Here is a 24,295-nt window from a genome sequence, read left to right as displayed (position 1 = left end):
TGCGCCGTTGCCGTGTACTGGCATGTGTGGTGCAGCCTGGCACCTCGCTGCACAGTGTTTGCCCAAGTAGTACAAGGCAATGCCACATCCAAGAGAGTTGGAGGAGACTGGAAGTGATGTATAACAGCCAGGGGGATGTAAATAAAGCATGGAAAGGTGGGTTTGGAGGCAGGACTATGTGACTCCTTAGGATAGCGGCACCATCCCATGACACTTTCATGAGAAATTAGCATATAGCGTGCGCTGTTTTAAAAGTTGATTTTATAGATTTTGATGCATCTGAAAAAAACATACAAGGGAATGTTTGGAAATATTGTCAGATCATGTATAACCGCATGGTGACTGTTCAAGGGGTTAAAATTACCTGACAGGTTCCCATTAAATATACAATGAACTGAAAAATATTCTATCAGCCCTGCAATTTTGTTGTTATAAATATATATATGTATATAATTCCCCAAATATAGCCAACCCCTGTATATAGTATAAATGGGAAGAAGGAAGGAGGCTGGCACTGCCAAAACCGCTCAATCGGAATGGGAGTATAGAAGTATGGCTTTCTTTCTATTTGGATAATTGCAGGTAAATTGCCACGGAGTTGCTCATCGAAAGTGTAGCACAATCGGCTGAATATATTGTAGAGGAATAATCGAGGCACTCACCGAAGCTGGCAAAACAATTTCTTTATTACAAAAAGATCTCGGTCAGGATGTGGAATTGCCTACGGCCGTTTCACGTGCGTACACGCTTTCTCAAGGCCCTGAGAAAGCGTGTACGCACGTGAAACGGCCGTAGGCAATTCCACATCCTGTATATAGTATCCCTCATATAGCCCACCCCTGTATATAATGCCCCACATATAGCCCACTCCTGTATATTGTATCCCTCATATAGCCCACCCCTGTATATAATGCCCCACATATAGCCCACCCCTGTATATAGTATCCCTCATATGGCCCACCCCTGTATATAGTGTACCTCATATAGCCCACCCATGTATATAGTATCCCTCATATAGCCCACCCCTGTATATAGTGTACCTCATATAGCCCACCCCTATATATAGTGCCCCCTGTAGATAATGCCACTCACATTTTTATTAGAAAAAAAAAAAAAAAGACTTTACATACTCACCTTGATTCCGTTCCCACGCCGTCCGGTGGCAATGCTCTCTTCTGAGCAAGTCTGCTGGGGCTGAACGACGAAAGGCGTTGATTGACAGGGCAAGTCATTCTGCCCCGCCAATCAGCGCCTTTCAAAGATGCAATCTGCGCGATGACTTCATCGCGCCGCTTGCGCCGTTGAAATGCGCTGATTGGCAGGGCAAGTCATTCTGCCCTGCCAATTAGCGCCTTTCAATGACGCAAGCCGCGCGACTAAGTCATTGTTCCGCTTGCGTCGCTGAAAAGCGCTGAATGGCCGGGAACGGCGCTCGGCCATTCATCGCTTATGCAATTATAGTGCAAGGGAGTGGCAGCGGTTGGTTTCTGTGGCGCTGCCACCCCCTCAGAGAAGAAGGCAGGCCCTGTCTGTGCCTACATCATTTACACTCAGAGGCAAGCAGACAATACTACATATCTGTGTCTAAATAATTTATAGGGAGAGACAGGAATATTTGTGCCTACATCATTTACACTTAGAGGCAAGTAGACAATACTACATATCTGTGTCTAAATCATTTATAGAGAGAGACAGGGAGACAGTACTATCTGTGCCTACATCATTTACAGGAAGAGGCAGGGAGACAGTACTATCTGTACCTACATCATTTACAGGGATTAACATGGAGCCAGTACTATCTGTGCCTACAGGCAGGAAGGTAGTACTATCTGTACCAACATTATCTACAAGGAGAAACAGAGAGGCAGTACTATCTGTGCATACATCATTTACAGGAATAGACAGGGAAGCAGAACTATCTGTGACTACTTAATTTGCAGAAAGGGACGGGGAAGAAGCATTATTCGTATCTACATCATTTTCTGGTAGAGACAGGGAGGAGGTACTATCTGTACCTACATTGCTTACAGGGAGAGACAGGTAGGCAGTACTATATGTGCCTAAATTATTTACATGAAGAAGCAGAGATGCATCAATATCTATACCTATATCATTAACAGAGAAGTAGTTCTATCTCTGTCTATATCATTTACAGGGACCTACGGGAAGACAGTACTATGTCTTCATACATTATTCATAAGGATGCAGTATTATCTGTGAATATATCATTTACAGGGAGAGACAGGTAGCGTTATCTATTCCTATGTAATTTACAAGGGGGAGAGAAAAGGAGGCTGTACTATCTGTGCCTACATCATTCTGTAGGTAAAGGGATGTACTGCTAGCAAATCACGCGTTGTTGGCCACAGCCATTGTAAGCACATGATAATATATAATAACATATTGCAAATTCCCACCATCAAACAGATGATGATAGAGTCCTATCTCAGCAAAAAGTTAGTCCACCCCAATTTGGATTTGGCCTGGGGACCCTTAGTCAGAAATAGAGTCATCTACAATGGATAACCCCTTAGGAGTTTTCAGAGTACCAAAGTGTGCCTACATGGTTGAAGTTAGAGGCCTCCATGGTGTCAGCATGATTTAAAGAGCCGCAATTTAGTATTGGACTCCATAATTAAAAGTTTCTTATCCTTGTGGTAAATTACCTTTAGCACAGTGGAGAAAAATGACAGTTATACCTACATAAAGCAGTCATGCCCTCCACACTTCTCCTATCATGTGCAACTCTACATCAATCTCCATCAAACCCAATTTAGTTTAGCTTTCGAACGTTTAGAACTACGTTTAGAACTAACTAACTAAATTCTTTAACAGAATTAGGATCTGCCATTTCCTCACCTGCTACTTTCTGACAAGCTGTGACAAGCTTCCTTTTAGCTTCATCAGTGCTTGCTCCTGGCCTAACGTCTTCAGACAACTGAGAATGGCTGTAGTCACCGGGGAATCAGGATGAAGAACAACAATTCACATTAAACTGATGTTGGCTGCAGAAAAAGGCAGAAAATGCGGCTCTTGTCCGGGGCTTCCGTGAATCGCTTCTCATTCTGAAGAAAATCATGGAAGCAGCGTGGGGGTTAGAAGTCCATTGATCCTACGCTGAGACTTCACTGGTCATTCTCAGGTTATAAAACACAAGAGGACCTAGGCTGCCAAGTGCATAATGACGATAAATCAGGGGAGTACAAATTAAATGGATTTTTCATCTCCCTACTTGATGGGAAAACTGGCTGAAAGACAGCGGCCCCTTTATTTACCATTATGTTACATAAACAGCCGAACATCTTTCCTGTATCTAGGACTAAACCCAGAAAATAAGAAAAAAAATCTAAAGGAGTTTTTCCGACAATTTCAAAAACATCAGCATAATCTGTGTATAGCTACAAAGAAATAGGCACCTTAGAAATACCCCACTGATCCTCAGCAAATATTCTATGGTCCCTGTCTTTGTTTAGTAGGCCACAGCAATGAAGTCCATACTAAAATCCCTACTGTGGCCACTGATTGGCTACCATGGTCACCCGTCGGGTACAACACGTGAATGCTGCGGCCTATAAAAGAAACCTTTGGCAGACCATGGAAACGTTGGTGCAGGAGCAGCAGGCGATTTGAAAAGGCAAGTATGTGACTATTTATTATTTTTTTGCCATATGCGTCTTACACAGAGGTTTTTTAAACTGTCAGAAAACCCCTTTAACTTCCTTTTATTTTAAGTTGTTTATACACTTTTGCAGTCAATTAATTTATTCTTCCAGTAAGTCTAAAATAAAAAAATTAAGCAACTTTGCAAACAGCATTGATTAAAATTACCATACCATTTTGTGTCTGCAGCTCCAATGCAGACCTATGTGTATCCATGGTTACAGAATACAAACAAACTATGTAGTCAGATCCTGAACTCATTTTCCCTCCTATTTGTCCCCTACTTCTTACTAATATACATTTGATAGATGAAACAGGGGCTAAGCTATGGGGGATATAAAGGTAGCAGTGGCACCCGGGTTCTCGTATCTGAGATCGACCCTCTGCCGCATAAGGATACACTGCCTGTGATTGGCTGCAGCGATTACATGGGAGGAAACATCATCCCAGGAGGCCGGCCTGGAGGAGGAAACACAAAATTCTGGGTAAGTATAAGATATTTTTTTCCTGAGTTGCTTTTTTTGCGAATCGCTGCTTTTCCACCGCATAAAACAGCAAATAGCAGGTTTTACCTCCCCATTGAATTCAATGGCGAAAACCCGCAACACGAAAGCAGTGATTATGCAAATAAGTTTGACATGCTGCGGATTAAAAAAGTGCAGGTCAATTTCTGAGCAATTTGTTCAAATCTCATCCACTTTGCTGCTTCTGTATTATGCTGCGGATTTTCCACAACTAAATCCGCTGTGGAAAATCCACAGTATTTACGCTACATGTGAACTTACCCGAAAAGTATGGTGCTGGCAGCTGAGACTTCATGCCACGTGTCATACATTTACGGTGCAGTTATTGCGCAGACACAGGTGGGTAAGGTTATGATTGACCGCTCTATTAGGGCATATGAATGTAATACAGAAGACCCCCTTTTATTGTTTGCCGGAGCAGCTCCCTCCCTTGACAACAGCTAATCCAGGTAGTGATCAGAACATTATCAAATAGATAGGTAAAACTCCAAACAAGACAAACACTTTAAGGCTATGTTCACACGGAGTATTTTGCAGGAGGAATATCTGCCTCAAAATTCAGTTTGGAAGTTTGAGGCAGATTTTCCTCTCCCTGCACGCCGATTTTCGCTGTGTTTTTCGCCCGCAGCCATTGAGCGCCGCGGGCATAAAACACCGTCAAATACGCTTTCTCTGTCTCCCATTGAAGTCAATGGGAGATCAGAGGCGGAAACGCCCGAAGATAGGGCATGTCGCTTCTTTTTCCCGCGAGGCAGTTTGAAATCAATGGGAGGCATTTTTGGGCCGTTTTTGACGAGTTTTGTGACGCGGTTTCCGCGTAAAAAAACTTGTCAAAATACTCTGTGTGAACATAGCCTAAGGCTGAGTTCACGCAGCGTATCCGCCCTGTGCACCGCAGAGAATTCGCACCAAACTGTGGTGCAGTTTTTTGCCCGGAATGTCCACTGCGAAAAACTGCAGCACTTATCTCAGCCTGTGATTGGCTGCAGCGGTGGTCACCTGGGATGAAGCGTCATCCCAGGAGGCCAGCCCTCTGACGTCATCCAGGCCGGCCTCCTGGGATGACGTTTCATCCATGTGACCGCTGCTACAGCCTGTGATTGGCTGCAGTGGCGGTCACATGCGATGAAGCGTCATCCAAGGAGGATGAAACACAGACTCCTAGGTAATTATTATATATTTTTTGTATTCTGAGTTGCGTTTTTTGCAGCGGGATCGCTGTGAACCCGTTGCAAAAGAACGCAACAACTACTATTTGTTGCGGGATTTACCTCCCCATTGAATTGAATGTGGAAATCCCGCAACAAATAAGCAGCGTTTATTTAAATACAATTGACATGCTGCGGAATAAAACCCTGTTCTGCGGCTCAATTTCTGAGCGTTTTTTCCACTTAGTATTTACGCAGCGTGTGGATGAGATTTGTTTAATCTCATCCACTTTGCTGCTACTGTATTTTCTGCAGATTTTTCGCAACTAATTCGGTTGTGGAAAGTCTGCAGTATTTATGCAACGTGTGAACTGGGCCTAAAGGGTTTTTTCTAAGATTAAACTGTTGTTGGTGCAAAAGTTGGAATCCTTCCGATCTCAAGAATATGTATACATATTTTTTTATACAGTCGTATGCCATACTGACAAAATTTACAAAACCCGCCAAATAATAAATAAATAAATAATAATTGTTCATCTTCCTTGACTTGTTCTGTGTCATATAAATCTGTCAACATTTTTAGGATTCTTCTTTGTGTGAGCTTTTCAAAATTGCTGTAGTCGACTTTGTATGAGACACCATGTCTTCTTGATGCATCCGTCTCCCGGGTGAAATGACAACTCCCCACTCAGTGGATGCAATTACTGAACATAACGCTCCTCTCAATATCGACCATACTGACATAAAAAAGTGACAGCTTGTAAAGACAATACATGCCATGTGAATGACACTTGGTCGGTTAATAGAAGTGACAAAAAAAATATATATTTTTTTGTTCTTTTTTAGATTTGAGGTTTTTTTTACTTAAAGGGAACCTGTCACAAGCATTTTAGCTATAAAGCCAGCAATACCTGGTGAAAGTGGGTGAAAAATCGTTGTCATCTAAGCTATAAATATGTTCTAAGTAAGCTCTGTAGCTTTAGTATTCCGTTTTTCAGTGGTCCCACGCCGTATGCAAATGAGCAGAAAAGAGTCAAATCTTCATCTGAAAAGAGTCAAGTTTTCATTCCTCCAGCATCTCAGAGTGGACTCCACCTCCTTCTTTTTGATTGACAGCTCCTTAGCCAGTCAGGGCAGGACAGGTGGCAGCGGTGGGCGTGGTTAAGAGGCTGCATCCCAGAGGGAAAAATAATTACCATAAAAGGCGGGAAAAGTTTAAACGACAATATTTACAGACAGAGGACGACTTCAGGAAAGAAGAGAACAGGAACGCACTCTGGACAGCTGCGGCCATTGAGGGGTCAGGCGAGTTTAACAGGTAAGATGTTGATGACAGGATCCCTTTAAACAGGTCACCATATTTTAAAGGGATAATTCATTATTACATTACTACAGTAGGTAATTATTATTTACTCATGACAGACCTATTACAATAAGGAGATCAGTGTGATATGGAGCTATACTATTGGGTTCAGTTACGCCGACTAAACAGCCCCCCAAAAGTGCTAAACAAGGGGGACTGAAAATAAGCACTTCCTGGTTCTTTGCAGTTATACGGTATATCACATGTCCCCTCTAAACCAGTCAGTGGCTCTGAAAAGAATCATGTGATGCAATATATCACTTCTGTTTCTGAAAGTCATAGAATGTATGGCACATGATTATTTTGGGTATATTCACATATTGTGAGTCACAGTTTTTCCATTTTACAGTTATGAGAAATTTGAAGATAAACCATGATAAAACCAATAATCCACCACAACGTGGGAGTGAACCCTTTCATAGCTGCTAATTGGCTGGAGGGATCACATGATACGCGATGTGATGTCACAGAACCAGGAAGTGTTTCTTTTCTGACCACCTATTTGGCACTTTGGGGGGGAAGCTCTTCAGTCGATTAAGTTACACTAACTATAATAACATTATTACACCAAAGCTCTCATTTAAAGAGCTCTATGTTATGACTAGCAGGTTGTGGACCCACTGGGCTACTTCACCGGTTTGTCTTAGGGCAGTATTTAAGTATCCTCCCCGGTCTTCACCGTTTAACACCTATACAGGGATCTGGTCTCCGCTGCGGGGAGGCTGCCAGGTTGCTACATCTTGAGGTGGTCCCGGTAGAATAGCTGCTGGCCAAACAGACTAGCAACAGGCACTGGCAGATGGTACCTTGAGGGATGAAAGCTGACAGCCGATCGCTGGTCACAAGTAAATAGCTGGAGACAAGCAAGTAGTGGGTAGTTGGACACAGTGAGGTAGCGGGTAGCTGGATACTGGCAGACAGCAGATAGCAATAGTGGACTGGATACAGGCTGGTAATGGATAACTGGATACAGGCTGACAACAGATTGCGGACTGGAATCAGATGTACACAGGAACCTTTGCAGGATCCAACTAGGTTGTTCCAATGTTGCTCAGGCAAAAGGTGGATAGCGGAGGTGCTTTAATTACTTCTGGGGGTAACAGGGATTGGTAAAGTGATTTTTGGAATTCCGCGTGCACTGGTCTTTCAAGAGACGGCTGGCGTGCGCACTAGGGACAACGCGGCCCCCGAGAGAAGGACAACAGAAGACACTATCGGCCTGGAAGAGAGGCCTGAGGGGGTATGAGAGCCGGCAGCGGGGACCAATGGAAGGAGCGGGACACGTCGCCTGAGTTATAGTGACCCGTTTTCTTTAAAAAGGACCGGTCACCCAAATACTTGTATCTTCTTAAAACTCTGCATGGTGCCATTACTCTGTTATTCCGCCTAGAAATTTATGAACAAATTGACAACTGGGTGTTACCATTCCCCTTGTCAAAGGGGTGTGTCCCTACCCAGTCTCACTCTGTCAGTACTGTTTGGACATTGTCAGTCTGTGTAGGGACACTCCACCCAGCTGTCAATTTATTCATAAATTTATAGGAGGAATAATAGAGGACTGGCACAGCCTAGAGCTCTAAGGAAATAAGCTCCAGAATTAGTTATTCAAGGGAAATACAGTTATTTACTAAAGCAGACATGTCAGAAAGGTGATAGGTCCTCTTTAAGGGTTGCACCTCAATGCATACAATAGGCACCCTGTAAGGCAGGGGTCTCAAACTCGGCCGGGTAAGTGGGCCGCATATAGAAAAAATGGGAAGTTGACGGGCCGCATTACTTTCAAATTTGATACAATACAAAATTATTGTTAATCAATTAGTTATTTGAACTACTATAACACTATATTACTAGAATAATAACACTACATTACTATAATAGCGCTAGGTTTAAAATGTGAGATATTTCTCCACGTGCTTATTTCAACAATCCAGCTTTCCAATTTAAGTGTCGCTAAATGCAGTCCGGCGGCTCAGTTAGCACACATGTCAAGATTGGGCAGCCCCTTTTTAGATAGTGCCGCAGTGCCCTCTGTGGATGCTGCCGCAGTGCCCTCTGTGGATGCTGCCGCAGTGCCCTCTGTGAATAATGCAACACACCCCTAGATAAGGCCACAGTGCCCTCTGTAGATAAGGCCACAGTGCCCTCTGTAGATAAGGCCACAGTGCCCTCTGTAGATAAGGCCACAGTGCCCTCTGTAGATAAGGCCACAGTGCCCTCTGTAGATAAGGCCACAGTGCCCTCTGTAGATAATGCAACACACCCCTAGATAATGCCAGTGTTCTCTTCAGATACTGTCACACACCCACTTGTAGATAACGCCACAGTGCCCTCTGTAGAGGCTGCCACAATGCCCTCTGTAGAGGCTGCCACAGTGCCCTCTGTAGAGGCTGCCACAGTGCCCTCTGTAGAGGCTGCCACAGTGCCCTCTGTAGAGGCTGCCAAAGTGCCCTCTGTAGAGGCTGCCAAAGTGCCCTCTGTAGAGGCTGCCCCAGTGCCCTCTGTAGAGGCTGCCCCAGTGCCCTCTGTAGAGGCTGCCCCAGTGCCCTCTGTAGAGGCTGCCCCAGTGCCCTCTGTAGAGGCTGCCCCAGTGATGTCAGGGGCTTGCCCAGAGCTGGAGTCCCAGGCAGAGCGCTAGTAGGCTCTTCCTGGGACTCCAGCTGTGCTCCTGACATCACTGGGACTCCTGCTCTGGGGAAGCCCCTGACATCATTGTCGATGTATGGACAGCGATGTCAGAGGCTTCCCCAGAGTCCCGGAGCAGAGCCGATAATAGCGCTCTGCCCGGGACTCCGCTCTGGGGAAGACCCTGACACACTGTCCATATATGGGCAGCGATGTCAGGGAATTCCACAGAGTCCCCCGGAGCAGAGCCGACACCAGCGCTCTGCTCAGGACTCCGGCTCTGGGGAAGCCCCAGACATCGCTGTTCATATGTGGACAGCGATGTCAGGGAATTCCAGAGTCTCGGAGCAGCGGGCCGCAGATGACAGCCCCAGGGGCCGCATGCGGCCCGCGGCCGCGTGCTTGAGACCCCTGCTGTAAGGCTATGTTCACACAGAAGCGAGGATGCCTTGCCAGATTCATGATATGATGGATCGAAGTGGTGACCGCCAGCTCCCATCATCTTATAATGGGGTCCATCGAGTTCCATCAAGGTTTCCGTCATTTTGATGTCAAAAGTTATGGACCCCACCCCCCGACATCCAACATTGGCTTCAAGCGTTAGGTTGACAGAGTCTAATACGTCTTTTTTCAGACAGTTACATTGATACATTCATCAACATTGTAGTTCCCCTGACAATCTGAAAGGGAAAAGGGAGTTGTTCAAACTGGAACTATAATCAATTTTGGTTAGGGATTCATATAATAAAAATTAGAATTATTTATCCGATACCTTCTAAGCATTTTATCTACTAGTCAGGCTATATTCACATGCTTAACCAAAAACGTCTGAAAATATGGAGCGGTTTTCAAGGGAAAACAGCTCCTGATGTTCAGATATTTTTTTAGCAACTCGCGTTTTTCGCGCCGTTTTTTACGGCCATGTTTGTAGCATTTTTTCTATAGCGTCAATGAAAAACGGCTCCAAAACTGTCTCAAGAAGTGACATGCACTTCTTTTTCACGGGCGTCTTTTCACGCGCTGTTTTTCGAAAATGAGGCTTAAAAAACGCCCCGTTGGAACAGAGCGCCGTATTTCTCAGCCGTTTTTTGGAACGTTATGGCCTGAAAAACGGCTAAAAATAAGCCGTGTGAACATACCCTGAAAGTGAACCTCACACTCGTTGATCCTTCTAGATTGTCAGAAAGACGTCTGAATAATAGGAGAGCTCCCAGGCACCTGGAAGAACAAGCAAATATCCTGCAAAGCTTGTCTGTCCAGCCTATTACATTTACTAAAAAATTGATTAAATTCTGATCAGCTTATATATAACGTAGGTGCTTGAAAAAACTAACAATAACCATAATACGTTTTTCTGTCTTCCATTTCAAATTGCAACCCAAGGCATAAAAAAAAATTATATATATATATTCATTCCTTATAAAAAGCTGTGTTCCTTAGCAGGTGTTTGGCTGGAATATGTCAGGAAGCACCAAATGTATTGAAAAGTGCAGTTAACTACCCTCTTCAATACAACTGTATGCAAATAAAAACACTTTTTTTATGTCAGTTTATGGCAGACATACACAACTGTATAGGCATTTAGTCGCATACATCTGGGGAGACGTTACACACAAACTTTCTAACAGTCTCTCTGAACGTAATAGCCGAATGTGATGTGAATTTAGCCTTAGCAAAAGTACCGTTCTCCTGGGAGTGGAGACCTAGCAAGACTTTGTCACCCCCCCCCCCCCCCCCAGGATACAAGCCTAAATATGAGAAGACACATGGTAAAGGACGCATTTCTTTTTCTGGTGCTTATGCATATTGTTTGTTAGTTTTCTGAATTTCTCATAAATTCTAAGCTCAGATTCTCCTTTAATTCCAGCCTATCAAAATATATTCAACTAATAGTGAACAGTAATCAAAAGTAATGTAAAAAATGTATTTACACGACACTTTTTATTTTATTTTTCTGCTGTTTTTGTCAGTTTTTTTCAGTTATTCTCCTAATTGCAGCATAATAAAAAGAAAATTCAGCCGTTTTGTTAGGCTATGTTCACACTCTTAACAAAAAACGGCTGTAAATACGGAGCTGTTTTCAAGGGAAAACAGCCCCTGATTTTCAGCTGTTTTTTAAGCAACTTGCGTTTTTGGCTGCGTTTTTACCCCCGTTTTTGGAGCTGTTTTTCTATTGAGTCAATGAAAAACGGCTCAAGTGACATGCACTTCTTTTTACAAGGCTTTTTTTTACGCGCCCGTTTTTTAAAACAGCCTCTTAAAAAACGCCCCGTGGGAACGGAGCGCCGTTTTTCCCATTGAAATCAATGGGCAGATGTTTGGATGCGTTCAGCCCTCGCATTTTTAGCAGTTTTTTGGGGCGTTTACGGCCCGAAAAACGGCTGAAAATAGCCCGTGTGAACATACCCTTACAACTACGTATAAATTGACAAAACTGCCGAAAGAAATGGATCATGTAAATACACCTTTCTACAGATATGACATACAAAGCCAGCCCTGCCATTCATTACTCCACATACCATCTGCAGACGCTGATCTCAGGTGGTAGTAGACAGATATGCTGTGTCAGCGTGGATCTGTTTATGAGCAGATTTCAGAATCACTGTGTGTGTAATTTCATCTTGAGTTTATTTTCAGTAAACCTACATTACCCTATACTCAGGTAAGATATAGTAACAATGTGCACGCTGGCTGTGGATGCCACCAAGGATGACAACACATAGCAAATACAGTAGCTGCTGTCTCTGGCAAAATTGGAGGCTGATATCATTTGGGAATTGGTTTTCAGTGCTATGTGGGAACTCTATTGCAGTCTTGTGGGTTAATTTAGATACGGCATACTATTTGGGAACTATAGGGTGGTATTGTGTGTGCTCTATATGGCAATATTATTTGAACACTGTAAGGCTATGTTCACACAGGGCAGATACGCTGAGTAAAAGCACACAGCGTATCCAGCCTGAGCGCCACAGGGAGTTCTGGTCGGAAAACCGCACCAAATTGAGGAAAACTGCACGTAGAAAAAAATAACCAGTTTGATACTTACGTAAGCCATGACGACACGTCCCTCTGCCGTCCTGCAGACCAGCCTCCTGGGATGACGTTTCATCTGAAGTGACCGCTGCAGCCTGTCATTGGTTGCAGCGGTCACATAGGCTGAAACGCCATCCCAGGAGGCCGGCCTAGACGAAGAAACGCAGAATTCTGGGTAAGTATAAGATTTATCTTTTTTTCTGAGTTGTGTTTTTTTTCAGCGGAATCGCTGCTTTTCTGCTGCAAATAACTCAACATCTGATATTTGTTGCGGGTTTTAATACCTGTAACAAATGACCAGTGATTACACAAATACAATTGACATGCTGCGGATTAAAAAACGCACCGCAGGTCAATTCCTGAGCGGTTTTCCACTTAACATTTACGCAGCGTGTGGATAAGATTTGTTCAGATCTCATTCACTTTGCGGCTAATGTATTATGCTGTATTACCCTGCGATCGCATCGCGGGTCTGCCGGTGGGGTGAGAAAGGGAGCCCTCTCCCTCTAAAACCACTCAGATGCCTCGCTCGCTATTGAGCGCCGCATCTGAGGGGATAAACGGACAGGATCGATACTGATTCCGATCCGGGCCCTTCGGGCAGGTCTGCTCCCAACCCTCAGCTACCAGAGGTAGATTTAAGTGCTTCCGGCGGCATTTATTTATTTTGATGCAGCGCCGTAAAAAGGCTACTGCATCAGAATAAAGTCTGTTAGTGGCCGCCATAAAAACACTGATGGGTGGTCAGTAACGCATTTTTGCTATATTTACTATACTTATAAATGTGAGGTTCTTAGCACACATTTTGATCACATTGTGTGAGCCCACCTGCCATGACATGGCGACCTCATACAGATGGTGCCTATACTAAATGTTTCAACAGGAGACAAAAGTGAATAAAGGATCATCATTAGCAACGTAGATGGGTTTAGATGTCTTAAACCTTTCCTCTTATATCTTATGCCCTGAACATATTGAGTTTCTTTCACTAGGACTAATGTTTGTACGCACCGACACTTTGATCTTTTTCAGATTATTTTGGATGTTTATAAACGTGTAAGGAATTTTACTGTAAAAAGAGATGTTTCGATGCTAAGTGAAGAAACTCTATTAGAGTATGTTCATACGGCGGAATTTCACTTCTCATTTATTTAAATTGGAGCCAGACGCTTCTGTTTCCCGATAGCTGTTTTTTTCACCTGGCGGGAAAAAGAAGTGTCCTCCCCGATCTTCGGGCAGATTCTACCCGAACCTTTCATTGAAGTGAATGGGAGGAATCTTCCTGCCGATGGTAGGAATAACTCTGTGGTGGTGTTAAGGATCTGCCAGGCACAGCTTCTGTATCCACGCCCATAGGTAATCAGTCTGCACCTGCTTCTATGTCTGTGAGACTGACTCCATCTTCCACCACTCAGGATGGCAGGCTTAGGAGTGGGAGAGCCTATCACAGCCTGGCCAGACGGAGCTAGCTCCCGCCCTCTGTCTATTTATACCTGCCTTTCCTGTTCCTCCTTGCTTGTGATCCTTCTCTGTTGGTTTCCTGGCCCTGCTGCAGCTTCTTGAACTACTTGTCCCTGCTTCGTATTGACCCTGGCTTACTGACTACTCTTCTGCTCTGCGTTTGGTACCTCGTACACTACTGGTTTGACTCGGCTTGTTCACTACTCTCCTGCTCTACGTTTGGCACCTCGTACTCTCCTGGTTAGACTCAGCTCGTTTACTACTCTTGTTGCTCACGGTGTTGCCGTGGGCAACTGCCCCGTTTCCCTTTGTTCTGTGTTTCCTTGTCTGTTGTGCACTTATTGAGTGTAGGGACCGTCGCCCAGTTGTACCCCGTCGCCTAGGGCGGGTCGTTGCAAGTAGGCAGGGACTAGATTAGGCGGGTAGATTAGGGCTCACTTGTCTGTTTCCCTATCCCTGTCTTTACAGGTGAATATATCTAAGCTGCAGCAGCATGGAGGATGATAGCAGGAAATTGGTGTGGAGACCACGTGGGCAACGCCATGAAGAGGCCTTTACAGGGGAACGTCACACCAGTCCTACTCCCGGGATTATGGTGTGGGGCGGCATAATGTACAGTAGCCGGACCTCTCTAGTCTTTATTTCAGGTACACTAACAGCTCGGCATTACATTGGTACATTGGTACATTTGGTTGTGGAACCAGTGGTAAGGACATTTCTCCAAAGTGTTCCAGAAGCCGTTTTTCAACAGCACAACACCAGGCCGCATGTTGCTCGTGCTACTGTGAGCAGCCTGCATAGTCTAAACGTGATATCATGCAGCGTCTCCGGACTTGTCTCCCGTCGAGCACATCTGGGAAGTCATTGGTCGGCAATTGCAAAGGAGCTGCCAGCAGCCAATCTTGATGATTTGCGTGCCCAAGTGCATTCAGCACAGCCATTAATAACCTCATTGATAGCATGCCAAGGCGTGTAAGTGCGTGTATTTCTGCGTGTGAAGCTCAAACTCGATACTGAATAAATCAAGATGTTTGGAATATTTTGTTTCCATTTTTTTATCATTTTCATATCATTAACATGTCTATCGATCCTGTGATTTCCACAATTCCAAAACTTTTTCATCTTGGTGTTGCAATTTCAACATTGAGGAGTGTATATAGATGATTTCCTCCTAAATTGGAAAGGAGATACATCAGCCATATCAGAATGCATTACTTATATCAATGGCAATAAAATTAACGTACTTTTCGCCCATCATTTTCATCATAAACAAATTAATTTTCTTAACCCATTAATGACCAGCCTATTTTAGACCTTAATGACCAAGCCATTTTTTACGTTTTTCCATCGTCGCATTCCAAGAGCTATAGCTTTTCCATTTTTGTGTTGACATAGCTGTATAAGGTCTTGTTTTTTGCAGGACCAGTTGTAATTTTTAATAGCACCATTTTGGGGTACATAGAATTTACACCGTTTACCGTGTGATATAAATAACACAATAACTTTATTCAGTGGGTTGTTGCGATTGTAATAATACCAAATTTGTATAGTTTTTGTATGTTTTACTACTTTTACACAGTGGAAACCCTTTTTTTCAAAATTATTTGTTTTTGTGTCTCCATATTTTTGAAGAGCCATAACTCTTTTATTTTTTCGTCGATGCAATTGTATGAGGGCTTTTTTTTGCGGGACGACTTGTCGTTTTTATCGGTACCATTTTGGAGTAGATGTGACTTTTTGATCACTTGCTATCACATTTTTTTTTAAGGCTGGATTCAAAGAAAACAGCAATTTTTGAATGGCTTCTTATTTTATTTTTTACGATGTTCACCGTGCAGGTTAAATGATGTAATAGCTTTATAGTCGGGGTCGTTACGGACGCGGCGATACCAAATATGTGTAACTTTTTTTCTTTATTTTGTTTTTTAATAATAAAGCAGTTTGTAAGGGGGAAAAGTAAGTTTTTCATTTTTTTTTTTCACTTTTTATTAAACTTTTTTTTAACTTTTTTACTAGTCCCACTAGGGGACTTCACTATGCGATTATCCGAACGCATTTATAATACACTGCAATACTTCTGTATTGCAGTGTATTATGCCTGTCCGTGTAAAACGGACAGGCATCTGCTAGGTCATGCCTGCGGCATGACTTAGCAGGCATTCACTACAGGCAGACCTGGGCGCCTTTATTAGGCCCTCGGCTGCCATCGGAGACACAGACACTCGGCAATCTTATCGCCGGGTGGCGGTGGGATGAGAGGGAGTTCCCTACCTGTCTCCAAAACCACTCAGATGTGGAGCTCGCTATTGAGCGCCGCATCTGAGGGGTTAAACGGGTGAGATCGATACTAATATCGATCTCACCCGGTCGAGCAGGGATGCCCCCAGCCCTCAGCTACCTCTGGCAGCTGAGAGCAGGGAGATTTGACAGCTCCCTGCTCTGTTTACTTATTCCGATGCCGCGCCATAAAAAGGCTATTGCATCGGAATAAAGCCGTTAGTGGCCACCGTAAAAACACTATGGGGCGGTCACTAACGGGTGAAACTAAGTTTGATTGGCAATGTTTTAACCAAAAATATTGATACTTTACTGCCTGCTCTATTCAAACTTCACCTAGCCGCTGTCTTGTGGCTGGGGGAAATGGAGACCCCCCGTTCTAGTAATAGGAGGGAGTCCCAGAAGGTGGACTGTCATTTGTCACCTATCCAGTGGATGGGTGAAGAATGATTTAGGCTGTAATATCCCTTTAAATGTATAAATACAGTATATAATTTGTATTGGGATGTTGAAGTTACAATATTGACCTTTGACGACACCAAATGATTGATACTGAGTATGTAGTATCCTGGTGCAAGTTGATTGGTAGTGACTTATTTAAATTCTATGTGGAGTCTTTTTGTAACATGCACACCAGCCCCAATGGACAAAGTTGGGAAATCATTGAACTAGATATTAAGAAATATACTGCCGACCTACACATGTATCCAGGGGGAGTTTTGAGCAGGGGCCATTTCCTTGCTGAATTGCTGCATTTGGTATTTAGACCCCCACTGAAGGTTTCCTGGTTATATAATGTTCCACCTTACTGACTGACTAAAACATATCCAAAAACCAGCAAAAGACAGTACAAACCCTTCTCACATTGTGTGCCCTCCCCCATAGTCCAGCACATTGCGTTGTCATCCTTGTTGGGATTAGCTGATACTGAGAGCAGGACCACAAAATAAATACACATTTAGGGGAATTTATTAACCTTTCAAAGCCAGTTGTCCGGCGTCAAAAAATTCACAAGAGGCCGAAAAGTCGCAATTTGCAGGAAAGGTTTATGCCGCTCAAAGCACTTTAAGTGGCGTAAATATAATGGAAATCTACTCTAGCTTCTAGCTGCCATAGATTTCACTCCGTGGGGTGAAACTGTCACGGCACGGGGTGTGGACCCACTGGGCCGTACCGCGTAGCGGGGTACCAGCTGGCCAACAAGGTACAAAACAATGTCTATAGTCCAGAACGGGTACCTGAGGCAATGTAGACAGTAGCGGAAGGCACGACTTGACTTTCACAGCGGGTGGCACCGTGGATGCAGCGGAAGACACGGCTTGACTTTTACAGTAGATTCGATAGCACGGGATTCAGGGTACAGGCAACAGGAATGGGTAACACTAGGAGCTGGAAAACACTGGGCGACCATTTGCAAGACAAACTTAGGTATACAACAACGCTCAGGCAAGGATCAAGTGGGTAGAGCCCCTTTTTATAGTCCAGTAGCCATTTGGGCTAATTATTGTGGGATGACAGCTGGACGCGTACTGGCCCTTTAAAGCCGTGTACGCGCAGGTGCGCGCGCCCTGCGGGAACCAGTCCGAGGACCCGAAAGTGAGTGCCGGCGTATCCCTGGAGGGAGATGTCGCCGGGAAGACAGATGTCCATGGCCGGGGCCGTCAGAGGGTAAGTCTGAACGACGGCCCTCGGCCATAGACGTTACAGTAACAAGGTAGAGGCTCGTGGCAGGCCGAAACTTCCTCACCGTCCCGATCTGACTACAACTCCATCAGACAATAAAATAACTAAATACATTTTATAAAATATAGTTTTAGTTTATAAAATGAACTATATAATATGTACTCACCACATCGCACCGCTTGTCACCCTGGGTTCCATTAGGCTCCCACAGCAGGCCGCGGCGCATACAAGGTCCGGACGTTTTATGTGACACAGCAGTCAGCACGTTGTATATGACGCAGTAGTGATGGCGTTGAGTGATGTGTTGCATATAAGACCTTGATGCTGCTTGGATTTTTTTTATTTTATCTCCGATTGGTTGGGGCAAAAGGGATAAGGCCAGCCGCGATTGTTACGCCAGCCGAAAGATGCAACACAACGGGCAGCCGAAAGATACCTCTCAATAAATGTATTGCACCTTACTCCAGCTAACTGTTTAATAAGACTGGAGGTATGAATCTTAATAAAGCTCCCCCAATTTTCCTAACCAATGGAGTTTTGCACTGGAGTCAGCTCAGCTTTAGTTAAAGGGGTAGTCTACTTTGAACAATTCCTTTTTGTTAGAAGGATCTCTCAATAGATAAGTAGATAACTTGGGGTCCTGCTGCTAGAAAATCAACGATCAGCTGTAATCAGTGAAGAAGTCCGGCAACAAGTGTTCAAATCCCCTGCAGCGCCACCACAGGGGAAACAATGCATAACAAGGAGCCCATTGAAGTTAATCGGCTGTAATGCACAGAGGTGCTGGGTTCTCCAAAGTAAGAGCTGCTCTTTGTAGCCCCTTTCCCCTCTTGCTAATAGATGAGGGTCCTTAATAGGTGAACCCTTTTTATTAACGAAAAATTCTCTAATAGGGTAGACAACCCCTTAAATAAAAAAGGATTCCACTTAAAAGACCCCAATATAACCTTCCCATACTATAACAATAGAAATACATGACAAGAGGCTGACTAAAGCGGAGATCCCTTGAATATAAACAAAATGCCACAGAGCTCAACACCATCCTATAAAAGATTTGTGCAGATATGGGAATGGGAACGGATACATCATCACAGAGAGATTACAACACATTACAAAATCTCTTCGTGCAATATCGAGCAGCTGGCTTGGTTGTCCCCCATCAGCCAGTAATGATGGAGCATGTATGGATTTACGTCAGGAGTATATCATGCATTCCTGGTGGTCAAACGTGGAGGAGAGATCATTGCTGATCTTTCGTGTGGCAACCATAAATACTATGTTTTACAACAAACATGTATATATATTTATGTATGTATTTGAGGGACAAGGCTATGTAATTGTCCCTCAGCCTCTGCTCATAGATGATATGGAATATCTTCACCCTTCTGGGCATAGTGCCCATTGATCTTCCAGCAGTGACCTTTGTTTTTGGAACAGATAAGAAATGTTAATCACATTGTCAGTGGTCCCCTCCATATATTTCTTTATTGAATTCAATATAGTAAATGTCAATGACAGGTAATTTCCATTATTTATAAGACAAAGAATAGAATACTGTATATAATGGGGACTGCATGGTGGAAGTACCTAGCTTTAGCCAATATTTATCTCACGTCTACGATCAGCATTTGAAAAGTCCACAAATAAACCAAACCATTACAGATCAACTGAATCCCAACATTAATGCCCGATAGATAATATGATGGTATCTATTGGTATAAATCATAGTAAAGGCAATAGATATACAGTATAAATATACACTGTCCAGCCAGGACAATAAAACCATCTTTGTAATATTGTGTATATCTCCCTCGTGCCCGCAAAAAGAGCTCTGACCCGTTGAGGCATGGACTCCACAAGACCTCTGGAGGTGTCCTGTGGTATCTGGCACCAAGACGTTAGCAGCAGATCCTTTATGTCCTGTAAGTTGTGAGGTGCCGTCTCCATGGATCGGACTTGTTTTTCCAGCACATCCCACGGATGCTCCATCTGATTGAGATTTGGGAAATTTTGAGGCCAAGTCAATACGTTAAACTCTTTGTCAAGTTCCTCAAACCATTACTGAACATTTTTTTCAGTGTGGCAGTTCACATTATCCTTCTGAAAGAGACCACCCCACTTACGAAATATCAATGCCATGAAGGTCTGTACTTGGCCTGCAACCATGCTTAGTGTCAAAGTAACATCTACATAATTGCCAGGACAAAAGGTTTCCCAGCAGAACATTGTCCAGAACATTACACTGCCGGCTTGTCTTTTTCCCATAGTGCATCATTGTGCCATGTCTTCCCCAGATAAGCGAGGCACACGCACCCGGCCGTCCACGTGATGTAAAAGTAAAAAAAAAAATGATCAGACCAGTTCACCTTCACCCATTACTCCATTGTACTGTTCTGATGCCCAATGTAGGCACTTTCAGTGGTGGACATGGGTCAGAATGAGCACATTGGTACGCAACCCCAAACGCAGCAAACTACGATGCCCTGTGTGATCTGACATCTTTCTATCATAATTTGTGGAACTGTAGCTCTTCTGTGGGATCGGTCCACGCACGCTAGCCTTCGCTGCCCACGTGCATCAATGATCCTTGGGCACCCATAGCCCCGTCGCTGGTACACCAGTTGTTCTTCCTCAGACCGCATTCGGTAGGTACTAAACACTGCATACCGGGGACACCCCACAAGAACTGCCATTTTGGAGATGCTCTGACCCAGTCATCTAGACATCACAATTTGGCCCTTCTCAAAGTCACTCAGATCCTTACACTTGCCCATTTTTTCTGCTACTAACGATCGACTTCAAGAACTGACTGTTTACATGCTGCCTAATATAACCCACCCCCTGACAGGTGCCATTGTAACAAGTTATTTATATATATATACTTCAGTGTTTTTCTACATTTTTAAAAACTCCAGTAAAACTCTGTCTCATACTCACCCTTCAAATTCCTCTGCTGCTCATGCGTTGATGATTCCGTGGTCCCCCGCAAATCTTTAAAAGTTTACCGAGAAAATGGTCTTGATGTTGGCACAGTAGGATGGCATGGGCCGATTCTTATTGTAGGCCTGTGGCAAAAAGGTTCCACAACTGCACTGAAACCAAACTAAAACTGTGCTTAAACCAATGGCAAGATGAGACTTTGCTTTCCATCACTGTTATGGAGGTTAACCCCTTGGCGACGTGCAATGTACTATTACTTCGCGTTGGCCAAGGTCTTAACGCAATCCAACGTACAGTTACGTTGGATCGTTAAGCGCTCACCGTGTGTAAGGACACGGTGACCGAGTAAAGATGGCTGCTGTGCCTGACAGCAGGCCATCTTTGCTCATCGTCCAGGTCAATTCTGACCGGCCAATCACAGCTTTTTTCGGCAAATACCTATCACCGTGCCTAGGACAGCACCAATCCCTGCCTTGGACTCACTGGCTGTGGAACCGGGCGCCCCCTCCCCAATCGGTACCATTGGTCGGTCTGCACAGACCGACCAATCGTAGCCATTGAGGGTGTTTCAAACACCCTGCTCCAGCTCTGCCTGCCTCATGCAGGTTAGGAACGGTGAGCAGATCTGGTGCATAACTACTGTGACCCATACTGACTGTTTTTGAGGCCTGTGTTGCTGGCGATCGTCGTCTCCTACTTCCTTCTGTCATCATCATAATCGTCATCATCATCAACTGTATTTCTTTTTTTTCTTTAGCAGCAGCACTGTGATCATTTTCTAAATTTCCCTGTCCCAGTCCCTTCTCCCATCAGTTAGTGATACCGTAGCAATACAGTATTAGCGTCAGTTAGTGATACCGTAGCATTACAGTATTAGTGTCAGTTAGTGATACCGTAGCGTTACAGGATTAGCATCAGTTAGTGATACCGTAGCATTACAGTATTATCGTCAGTTAGTGATACCGTAGCATTACAGTATTAGCGTCAGTTAGTGATACCGTAGCATTACAGTATTATCGTCAGTTAGTGATACCGTAGCGTTACAGTATTAGCGTCAGTTAGTAATACCGTAGCATTTCAGGATTAGCGTCAGTTAGTGATACCGTAGCATTACAGGATTAGCGTCAGTTAGTGATACCGTAGCATTACAGGATTAGCGTCAGTTAGTGATACCGTAGCATTACAGTATTAGCGTCAGTTAGTGATACCGTAGCATTTCAGTATTAGCGTCAGTTAGTGATACCGTAGCATTACAGTATTAGCGTCAGTTAGTGATACCGTAGCATTACAGTATTAGCGTCAGTTAGTGATACCGTAGCATTACAGTATTAGCGTCAGTTAGTGATACCGTAGCATTACAGTATTAGCGTCAGTTAGTGATACCGTAGCATTACAGTATTAGCGTCAGTTAGTGATACCGTAGCATTACAGTATTAGTGTCAGTTAGTGATACCGTAGCGTTACAGGATTAGCATCAGTTAGTGATACCGTAGCATTACAGTATTATCGTCAGTTAGTGATACCGTAGCATTACAGTATTAGCGTCAGTTAGTGATACCGTAGCATTACAGTATTATCGTCAGTTAGTGATACCGTAGCGTTACAGTATTAGCGTCAGTTAGTAATACCGTAGCATTTCAGGATTAGCGTCAGTTAGTGATACCGTAGCATTACAGGATTAGCGTCAGTTAGTGATACCGTAGCATTACAGTATTAGCGTCAGTTAGTGATACCGTAGCATTTCAGTATTAGCGTCAGTTAGTGATACCGTAGCATTACAGTATTAGCGTCAGTTAGTGATACCGTAGCATTACAGTATTAGCGTCAGTTAGTGATACCGTAGCATTACAGTATTAGCGTCAGTTAGTGATACCGTTGTGTTACAGTATTAGCGTCAGTTAGTGATACCGTAGCATTACAGTATTAGCGTCAGTTAGTGATACCGTAGCATTACAGTATTAGCGTCAGTTAGTGATACCGTAGCATTACAGTATTATCGTCAGTTAGTGATACCGTAGCATTACAGGATTAGCGTCAGTTAGTGATACCGTAGCATTACAGGATTAGCGTCAGTTAGTGATACCGTAGCATTACAGGATTAGCGTCAGTTAGTGATACCGTTGTGTTACAGTATTAGCATCAGTTAGTGATACCGTAGCATTACAGGATTAGCGTCAGTTAGTGATACCGTAGCATTACAGTATTAGCGTCAGTTAGTGATACCATAGCATTACAGGATTAGCGTCAGTTAGTGATACCGTAGCATTACAGGATTAGCGTCAGTTAGTGATACCGTTGCGTTACAGGATTAGCGTTAGTTAGTGATACCGTTGTGTTACAGGATTAGCGTCAGTTAGTGATACCGTAGCATTACAGGATTACCGTCAGTTAGTGATACCGTTGTGTTACAGTATTATCGTCAGTTAGTGATACCGTAGCATTACAGGATTAGCGTCAGTTAGTGATACCGTAGCATTACAGTATTAGCGTCAGTTAGTGATACCGTAGCATTACAGGATTAGCGTCAGTTAGTGATACCGTAGCATTACAGGATTAGCGTCAGTTAGTGATACCGTAGCATTACAGGATTAGCGTCAGTTAGTGATACCGTAGCATTACAGTATTAGCGTCAGTTAGTGATACCGTAGCATTACAGTATTAGCGTCAGTTAGTGATACCGTAGCATTACAGGATTAGCGTCAGTTAGTGATACCATAGCATTACAGGATTAGCGTCAGTTAGTGATACCGTAGCATTACAGGATTAGCGTCAGTTAGTGATACCGTAGCATTACAGTATTATCGTCAGTTAGTGATACCGTAGCATTACAGGATTAGCGTCAGTTAGTGATACCGTAGCATTACAGGATTAGCGTCAGTTAGTGATACCGTAGCATTACAGTATTAGCGTCAGTTAGTGATACCGTAGCATTACAGGATTAGCGTCAGTTAGTGATACCGTAGCATTACAGGATTAGCGTCAGTTAGTGATACCGTTGTGTTACAGGATTAGCGTCAGTTAGTAATACCGTAGCATTTCAGTATTAGCGTCAGTTAGTGATACCGTAGTATTATAATATTAGCGTCAGTTAGTGATACCGTAGCATTACAGGATTAGCGTCAGTTAGTGATACCGTAGCATTACAGTATTATCGTCAGTTAGTGATACCGTAGCATTACAGTATTAGCGTCAGTTTGTGATACCGTAGCATTTCAGTATTAGCGTCAGTTAGTGATACCGTTGTATTACAGTATTAGCGTCAGTTAGTGATACCGTAGCATTACAGTATTAGGGTATGTGCACACACACTAATTACGTCCGTGATTGACGGACGTATTTCGGCCGCAAGTCCCGGACCGAACACAGTGCAAGGAGCCGGGCTCCTAGCATCATACTTATGTACGACGCTAGGAGTCCCTGCCTTGCTGCAGGACAACTGTCCCGTAGTATAATCATGTTTACAGTACGGGACAGTTGTCCTGCAGCGAGGCAGTGACTTCTAGCATCGTACATAACTATGATGCTAGGAGCCCGGCTCCCTGCACTGTGTTCGGTCCGGGACTTGCGGCCGAAATACGTCCGTC

Source organism: Rhinoderma darwinii, chromosome 4 (assembly GCF_050947455.1).
Source record: "Rhinoderma darwinii isolate aRhiDar2 chromosome 4, aRhiDar2.hap1, whole genome shotgun sequence".
Lineage (NCBI taxonomy): Eukaryota > Metazoa > Chordata > Amphibia > Anura > Rhinodermatidae > Rhinoderma > Rhinoderma darwinii.
This window is presented reverse-complemented; position numbering follows the sequence as displayed.